At 42.0% G+C, this 9066-nt stretch overlaps 1 long non-coding RNA gene across 2 annotated transcripts; it reads right to left on the bottom strand.

Annotated features, from left to right (window-relative positions):
- Nucleotides 1-6366: 6366 nt before the first annotated feature.
- On the bottom strand, nt 6367-7933 carry LOC146835303 (uncharacterized). 2 transcript variants are annotated; one of them, XR_014960410.1, is made up of 5 exons: nt 7745-7933; nt 7543-7641; nt 7334-7439; nt 7133-7225; nt 6367-6764 (listed from the first exon to the last, which is right to left on the bottom strand). It is a non-coding gene; the product is annotated as an uncharacterized LOC146835303 (long non-coding RNA). The 2 variants fall into 2 exon arrangements; XR_014960411.1 differs by lacking the exon at nt 7543-7641.
- Nucleotides 7934-9066: the final 1133 nt, after the last annotated feature.

The following is a 9066-nucleotide window of genomic DNA, read 5'->3' as shown; positions in this document are numbered from 1 at the left end:
CGGTGACTCCTTGTGTCCATTTTTAGCCAAATGATTCAGTAAAGCAATGGTATCATCCCAGCAAGCCTCTTGTGTCTCAGATGCAATTAGAAAAGCATCTATATACTGGACTAGCACAGAATCCAGGGGTAAAATCAAGCTCTCAAGGTTCTTTTTCATAGCTAGATTAAAGATGGATGGACTTTCAGTATACCCTTGAGGGATAAAATAGCACGTTAAGACACAGTGCTCCAGACGGAAAGCAAATACAAATTGGCTTTCCTCATGCAATGGAATGGAGAAGAATGCTTGGCACAAATCAATCACAGTAAACCAAACAGCTTTGCAAGGGATCTGGAACAGTATCACAGATGGATTCAGTACCAAGGTACACCATGAAATCACAATGCCCTTTATTTTCCTAAGATCCTGAGCTATGCAATATTTTCTGCTTGGCTTCTGCAATCTCCTGATCCGTGAATTGCACGGACTTCCTATGATCTCCCTTAGTATACTCTGCGCAATCATGGAGTCAATCACAGGTATAATCCCTGCCACTGTTTCCGGGGTCAAGTTGTACTACTACTGAGGTGTTTTCGGACATTCTGCATTTGGCTTAGTCTGAATACTGACTGGCTTGACTCCTCGAATCAGTACTAGCTCTTCCCCTGTGAAATCCCACACCACTGGATAGACAGTATCTCTCAAGTCCAGTGGTATGTCTTCCACTGTCAGTAAAGGAATCAGGTGAAATTTTATGCAGGATAAGTCCAAATGAACATAATACATATTGTTACTAGCTAATGCCATTGCTCAAAGTGGTGACCCGGCTTGTCCTGGCCAAGGCTCAAGCAGGCAGGCTTTCGGGCCCACATAAGCACCATCAATCAGGTCTTTCGATTTGTTTATATATATTTGCGGACAATAATCCTCAGCAAGGGCAGAATGTATGCTGCCTTTGTCGATCTCAAATCAGCCTTCGACTTGGTCTCACCAAACAAACTGTAGGCAGTATTGCAGAAGATGGCGATGCCACCCGATTTACTTTCCATCATAGCCCATCTCCATGAGGAAAGTTTTGTGAAAATCCGCTGGAGGATGCAGGGAAATAAGACAGACCCTTTCCCTGTACAAAAGGGTGTCCACCAAGGATGTGTGTTGGCTCCCACATTGTTCTCCCTCTTTATTAACAGAGTCGCTAACTATCTTGCAGCTATCCACACTGATGCACCAGTCCTTGCTGGCAAAAAGATCCAGATTTTAATGTTCGCAGATGACGCGCTGATTTTCTCTAAAACCCCAAGTGGATTACAACACGCACTGCGACGTTATGAAGAACTTTGTCTCTCATGTGGTTTAAAAATGTATGCGGCTAAAACCAAGTTCATGGCCTTCATTCAGCATAGATCCTTCAAGGGTTGAATGATAATGGATGGGCTTCGACTCAAGCAGGCCGATGCATTTGTTTATTTGGGCACTACACTGCAGAAGGACTTGAGATGGAAGCCACATATTGAGGTCATGGCATGAAAACATTGGCAACTAGTTGGTGTTCTAAGAAAGGAATTCAAAACATCTTTGACAAAGCCTCTCAGTCCGGTACTGCAAATTTATAATACCAAGGCGGTGAGCGCAGTCCTATATGGTGCTGAGCTATGGGGCCTGGAGAAACTAACACAGCTATCAACAGCAGAGAACACCTTCCTTAGAGCAATAACAAGTCTTCCACAAAGTACACCCACCCTCCCGCTGCGGAATGACTTAGGTAGAAAAGCTCTGGTGGATCTTGCCAGGCTACGGCCAATTCTATGCTGGCATAGAATCTGGTGCATGCCAGAATTGGCCACATATGCAGAGGTTCTAAGGGACATCATTGACATTGATCAATTCCATAAAATCAAAAGGCTGCGAGATATGAGAAGACTCTTGACTGGAATGGGTCTAATGTACCCCATCCAGTTCCCAGTTTCCGCCAAGAGACTCTCTCAAGGATATATACTGGGAAATGATCGCACACAATGAATTTAGACGCCATGATCACACCGTACTAATAGGGAACTTTCTACAAATAAAACCACGGCCGAGCCTTGAGCACTACTGGGATGCCATTTATAAAGCCCTAAGATCAGAAATTGTATTTTCAATATAGAGAAGGTAGTAGTCTACCACTATAGTCCTTTACTACCGAAATGGGCCCCCTCCTGGAATAATAAATATCCCACTTGGACTGATCTAGTACAAACCTACTCACATGTTTTGTTTGTCTGTCCCGAGCAGAGCATGGTTGGTGCAGACATGTAGGAATATGGGTACTAGATCATGTAGTGCAGCTCTGTGAATTATCAGTACCGATCCATTACCCAGGTACGCAATTCCAGTGGCAAAGTTCTTAAAGTGGATGTCGTATATTTGATCTCAACAAACAATGGTGGAAAAATTAACCTGGAACCCCCTGTTGCAAAGATCGTGGCCACGTCACAGTATTTACCCGCTGGATTCAGCATAGCAATGTTTACTCGTGTTTTAGGATCTATAGGGATACCTCTCTCTCTTCCCTGTCTAGCTGTGCCTGGACTGTTCTAGACCCTACTCCACTACATAATAGAGTTAGCTACTGCAATCACAACTGTTTGATAAAAAACAACTTCACCTTTACATGCTAAAAAACATATTACCAATTCATAAAAATGAACTATGAAAAATACTGGACAATGAGAGAGGTGATTATTTTGGGGTCACCCCTAACCTACTGGGAGGGTAAGCAGATGCCTTGAACGCAAAGAGCATGTCGTGCTGAATGAGCCATTGGTGGTCCCCATCTCCTAGGACCACCTCAAGCAAAGTTATGGGCAAAAATACAATGCCAACCAAAGGCACAGCAAAGCATTATGGGGCGAGATTCTAGAGCGCAGTGAATATTATAGCATTAGCTCTCAGCTGAGCCTGGAGAGCCTGCCTGTTGAGGAATGTTTTGGTATTGGATACTATAATCGTCACTGCACTCTAGAATCTCGTCCCATAATGCTTTGCAGGGCCTTTGGTTGGGATTGTATTTTTGCCCATAAATGTGCTTGGGGTGGTCCTAGGAGGATAGGACCACCACCAATCGTTCAGCATGATGTGCTCTTTGTGTTCAAGGCATCTGCTGGGTTCTCTCCCAAGGTTAGTGAGGACATCAAAATCATCACCTCTCTCACTGCTTGCTGTATTTTCAGTTTCACTTTTGTGAGATGATTATATGTATTTTGGCATGTAATAATAGAGTTACTTGTTGTTTTACCAAGGGTTTGTGAGATTTCTGTTTTATTAATTGTGGTGAGACAGAATCGGAGTTTTTGATGAATTCTGTGTAGGGGTACTCTGCCAACTACGCCGACCTTTACTACCAACCAATCCCAGGGCCGCATTACACAAACCAACCTATTGCTGCCAGGCACACTCTGATGTCACTTTTACTTCCTCATGGCTCATCCTCCTTCACAATTATTTCGTCGACTTTCAATTACACAATCGTCTTAAACTTTGTAATTGTCTGCATCTACAAGATTGAAAGAATTAAAGCATCCAAGAACATTCACACATGGCAACCCATGACCTGCGTTGGTCACCCCCAATCAATATGGTTCGCGCCTGTACACAAGGTTCACCAAACGATTACCACTTGTCACAGTCACACAAAGTTCCCTGTCTTAGGTGGAACTGCCGATGGCGTCTCACGACAACTCCTCAAATCTCCGGTCAGACAATCACAATAACTCAGTGTCTTCTAAACCATTTAATATATCCCAGAACCTGAAACTCAAACCTCAATCCTTGGACCATGTCCGGCCCAAAACCACATTCACTCGACTCTCAGACAAACTCCTCAAGACATCATACAATCCCTTCATTCCCGCAATCTATCACATGACGCATCCCTATTGATACTCACTCCTCCGTTTGCCGCTGTTCTTGATGCACCATCAAGCTCCGTCAGACTCCATCAAAGTCTGTCACTCTCTGTCCACTACCATGGGGCTCCCTTTTTGGGGTCCTAAGTCTCTTTTCATGCGCAGTTTTTACGAAGAAGTCGCGGTGGAGGAAGAGGGCAGCCCGGGGACGCCGCAGATAAGGTAAGGAGTTTTCATAGTCTTTAAATTGTTTTTTTAAACTTACACAAAATTGTTAATAGTGTGGGTGGGAGGCCAACTCCGCTCTGCTGCGCGTGTGCGGAGGTTTGCCTTCTCCACCTACTTCGTGGAGCTGGCAAAACTCTGCACACTCCGAGGGCGGAGCGGAGTTGTCCGCACACGGTTAATTCTATGTGTGCTGCATTCTGCAGCACGCGGAAAAGTGGTAAATCACCATTATTTAATTATTGTTTATATTCAGGAAGGGACATTTTCCTGCACATAAATAATCATATTAAAAAAATGAAGTTTTGCAATTTCTATTTGTGCTGCATTATGCAGCACACATAGTAGTTTCAAAACGCCATTGCTGATTGTTTATGTGCAGGAAGGTACACCTTCCGCCACATAAACGATCATTCCCCTCCACGCAGACACCCATGCACTATGGTCAGTGTTCCGCCACTGGATTTTAGTTGTAATAGACAAATAATACATAGTATACTGTTTTGGCATTTAGAAGGGATGCCTACAGCATGCTCTTTCCAGATACCAATATGGTATACATTCACAATCCTATTTTAGGAATTGAAAAAACTTTCTGAATCTTAAATTGGGATTAGTGCATCTGAAGGAGCATTTTTATGGCCACAAATGCTGAACTGATGCATTTGGAACTGTAAAAATGCTACTTCTGACCCTTCATTCCATTAACCATATTAACCAAGGAAGAATTGAGATATCCAATTTCAATGCTGAACAACAGTTTATAGTGTGAGCTCCCTCTAATAATGACCTGTCAATGAGCACTCTCCAGCACCGCATTGTACATTTGTCCAGAAAGCAGCACAAGAACTGCTTTACGATCTAAAATGTACAAGCAGCAAACTCCCTCACAGACTCTCAACATCTATGAAGCCCCCTTCAACAGCTGTCTTGAGCCTGGAGAGACTCTGAAAACCTCAGCTGGATTCCGAGAACTCAATCAGGATGGGAGGCACAAATCTTGAACCCTCACCAGCACACTTTCACCAGTTTCCAAATACATTCCATGAAACCACAAGCACCTATGCAATCTGGAGGTTTAATAAAGAGAGTAACCCAAGTTCTGTGTCACAAGAAGAAGGTTGGACAGAAGGAAAACTGAGAGATGTAAAGACTCAGAATTCAGGAAGGACTGGGGTGGAATTTCTGATTTTAGCCAAATGTGAGCTCAGTACCTTTAAAGGGTGTTACGGGATGACAAAGGGACAAAGCACTGACCCTCTGAAACAAACTCGATTCCAGCCCAGGTATTGAAAATCACAACTCTCATACTATATCTTATAGTCATAAAGACAAATATTGATTGAGTCAAGTTACATATCAGATCTGTTACTGCATCTGAAGTGTTGGTGATAAGTGAAGGGGCTGGGTCAGTCACATGTCTGTGGTGTTTGTGCTGATTGCTGCCGTTGGTGGGCACCGGCATTCATTTTTAGGGACAGGGTCTTATATTTCCTCTTTAGGGCTTGACATAGAGCAAAACAGAGAAAAACAAGAAAGGGAGACAGAAGAGGGAAGCGAAAGCTTAGAAAATGAACAAAATGTGAAAGCAAAGATGGGAAAGAAAAAAGTGAGAAAAAAGTGAGATTGAAAGCCGGAAGCTGCATTATGGAGGGAAGAAAGAGGCATAAAGTGGAATCAAAGTTAGACAGCCTATTTACAAACTGAGCCGTGCATATGGGACTGCCACTCCAAAAGACTGATAACTAAGAGCCTGATTTATATATTGGCGGTATGTATACTTCACCGCAATGGTGATGGAGTATACATACCGCCAACATAATGGTCTGCCTGCCCAATGCAGATGCGAGTAGAGCAGAGGTAACATACCCTCTCAGACTGCCCGACGGAGGATGGGCCGTCAGAAAAATGACTATAAGTCCACCCAACCAATCAGGATTGACAGTTATAGCCTTTTTTTTACTGTTCGGCACTCCCAGGCAAACAGTGGCAGTGAGGGTCAGTGAAATGCAAATAATGGTACCTCAGAATTGGAGATGACTCCCGAAAAGAAAATCCTGCATAGAAAGAGGAAGTATGCGAGAAAAAGAGAGGGACCCCTTATGCCTCACCAAGGGAGTAGGGAACTACTGACAAGTGAAAGCAAAATGTCCCTCGGTTGTTCCACAAACAGTACAAAAGAGCTCTACTCACATTGGAGTCACAAGTTCAAATGAATACCATATTACAACCCATATAATAGACACAAAAAGTATATCATAAAACCCAAAGATGATCACAACATGTCTTTTTTATTTATTCAATACCATGTTTTATCGCAAGCAATTCATAAGACTAATCACAATTACTATCTTCAATTTCATATAAAATTAGAAAAATACTTACAAAACATAATAAATTCAATACAATTAAAACAGTACATCACATAACATAGAGAGAAAAAAAAGACAATATATTTTGTCATTCAAAAGACATATCCATTGGAACAATTGTATAACTAGGCCTGGATACAATATATCCTTTTTGTATCTACAGATCCAGTTACTTCCACGAATTATGTGAACGATGCATTGACGCGTTTCGATGGTTCTATTGATATCCCATCTTTTTCAAGACAAAAAAATGCAAGTCTCTCTGTATTGCACTGTGAAGTTGAACTCGACCACAATCCTGTGTAGAGCAAAAACATAACAAATATAAAAGCTATACTGTGATACATCATTATTCAGTATAGAGACTAACATCTAATACACTAATAATTGGTGCAAAGGATTTTACAATGAAAATACCCACAGCATATACCCTCCTCCTCAATGCAGAGTAAAATGTTTTATAGATCCAAACAGATATGGTATTTGCATTTGTCTATCAAATGGGCTGTATTCAATACATGGACTCTATCCCAATTACTCCCCACATGTTCTCTCAAGGTATCCGCACAGATACGGATATCATTAGATGGGAACACATCAATTGTGTGTATCGTTCCACCAAAAGTATGATTCATAGTACATGTTGGGCCTGACTTCAATATTTACCTTATTGCAGCCTGTGGGTGCATATAATCACTTCATCCACATAATGTCCTTTTAGCTGATGCTCCTAATTATACATGCATTGTTTCAAATAATCTAAAAAAAAAAGGGGGGGGGGGGTGGAGAGAACAGCCTTGGTCAGCTTGTCCCCAATTGATACGACCTTGTCTTTAAAGGTTTGGAATAAGTAGAAACCTATCTCACCTGGTAGCTTGAATAAATATTGCATGAGCTTTCTGCCCCAAAGCTTGATACCAACTATGTCGCCGCTCCCTCTCAATCTCGGATTATTCTCTTAGTTTAGATACATCTATAAAAGAGGATTCTTTTATGTATACAACAGACATATAACACAAATTGCTAACAATCCGCACAGCGGATGTGTCATTGTTGATATTTGTGATTGATCCTACCTCTATATTTAAAGAAGATCCTCTCTTTAAAAAGACGTAGCCATTGTCTATATTCAAAGAAAGGAGCCGTAAAACAATATCTGCTTGCGCCTCACATGTCTTACGTAAGACAAAAGAAAGAAAAATAACCTGTTTCAAAATCAGGAAGAATGCTCAACGTCACTCTATCTCAATAGCACAACGAGTCCCATCCCATTCTTACCTCAATCACACAGAGTCTCGGAGCCGAAAGCGGTCTCCTCGGGGGCGGGCAGACAAAGACGAAGGGAGCACGGTCGATTTAAATACCCGTTCGTTAGTCTTTGATTGGTTATAAGGGTCAAAGACCTGCGTCTAACGTGAGTTAAATTAACTCAAACTTGTTGCTCCATTCCGAGTGCTGACTCTGTCTAATTTGACCCGGAAGTGCTCCCTACACGCCAAGGGCCCAATGTCTGTGCTGAACCTTGTCAACCGGATGCAGTAGCAGAGGCAACGCACCATTCCTGGCACCGGCTGAGTTATAGGTCGGATCAAAGAAATGCCGCGCATTTATGCCACGTATACATACAGGCATATTACGCTTTCGTATCTACAGACACTATCAGTATAACTTTAAGTTGCTTTTCCCATTTGCCAGATTATATTATAAAAATCAGCAGAGCCAACCCTTCCAGGCACTGGCAGAGGTATAGATCGGATCAAAGGCATGCCACGCATGCACACGGACATATTACGCTTTCATATCTACAAACACTAAGGGGCAGATTTACAAGCCCCTTGCGCCACTTTTGCGTCACTTTTAACATGGGAAAAGTGACGCAAAAGTGGTGCAAGGGGCTTGTATATCTGCCCCGAAGAGTATAACTTTAAGTTGCTCTTCCCTTTTGCCAGTTATATTATGAAAAATAGCCAACAATATATTACAGAAAAAATTCCTTTCTTATTAGGAATTGCTTTTAGAAAAAGAAGAACTTTTTTAATCTACGATTAATTTAATCTATTCCTCACTGGAGTTTAGTCCCTTATCAATAGTTTCTAAATAGCACCTGAACCATTGCTCACGTTTCTTTCTTATCGCGCCCAAATTACCCCCTCTCCTGCTGATATTGATTTTTTTAAAGGATGAACCAACTGAACTGATGACAGTCATGGTTCATTTTAGGGAAATGGTCAGTCAGAGGGGCATTTTCTTTCTTTACCCTTAGTGCAGATTTATGTTCTAACAAACGGACAAGCAGTTCCCTGCTGGTCTCACCGACATAGCCCAAACCGCACGGGCAGACAAGCAAGTATATTACGTTCTTACTCTGACAGTTGTTACGTTTCCTGATGTAAGTGTTTTACCATTGAATGCCAAACTTTAAGCCTCAATGCAATGAGGACATATGGAGCACGTTCTACACCGGTAATTGCCTTCCGCCTTCTGTCTATCTAGGGTAATTTGGTTCTCAGATTCAGTTGTTTGTAAGTTTTCTCTAAAGAATTGCGAATGGTCTTGTTACGCCTAAATGATGAAAAGTGTTTTTTGTAATTAAGTTGCCA

The sequence above is a fragment of the Triturus cristatus genome, chromosome 4_2, assembly GCF_964204655.1.
Source record: "Triturus cristatus chromosome 4_2, aTriCri1.1, whole genome shotgun sequence".
NCBI classification, from domain to species: domain Eukaryota; kingdom Metazoa; phylum Chordata; class Amphibia; order Caudata; family Salamandridae; genus Triturus; species Triturus cristatus.
Note: the sequence above shows the minus strand (reverse complement) of the source record. Positions and strands in the feature narration are given on the sequence as shown.